Source organism: Penaeus monodon, chromosome 24 (genome assembly GCF_015228065.2).
Source record: "Penaeus monodon isolate SGIC_2016 chromosome 24, NSTDA_Pmon_1, whole genome shotgun sequence".
Lineage (NCBI taxonomy): Eukaryota > Metazoa > Arthropoda > Malacostraca > Decapoda > Penaeidae > Penaeus > Penaeus monodon.
Genome location: NC_051409.1, coordinates 32,237,099 through 32,237,468, shown reverse-complemented (window position 1 = coordinate 32,237,468; position 370 = coordinate 32,237,099).

Genomic DNA, 370 nt, shown 5'->3' with positions numbered 1-370 from the left:
ACAAAGCTCACTCCCGATCGAGAGCGACCAGCCGCCAGCAAGGAAGCCTGAGCTCTCCCCAGCTCTAAACGAAGGCCTGGTGCTAGTCCATCTGTGTCCTCGGCCGGGAAAGAGCTTGCCCGGAGCTCATTTATAAACATATATTCCGGCCAGCGAACCTCCGCTCACTGCCGCTCCTTTTACGCAACCGCTTAAACGGATTCTTAGCTTTGGCTCTGACTCTTCCCTTCTGGGTGTTGGAGGTTCCTGTAGGAGGCGAAGGGGGGGGGGGCGAGTGCGGTTACTGCTTCGTCTGCTGTGCGTTTGCGGGTGCGGCTGGAACCTCCGTCTGTGGTATATAGACTGGTTGTTGAATTACATTGCGGCATAT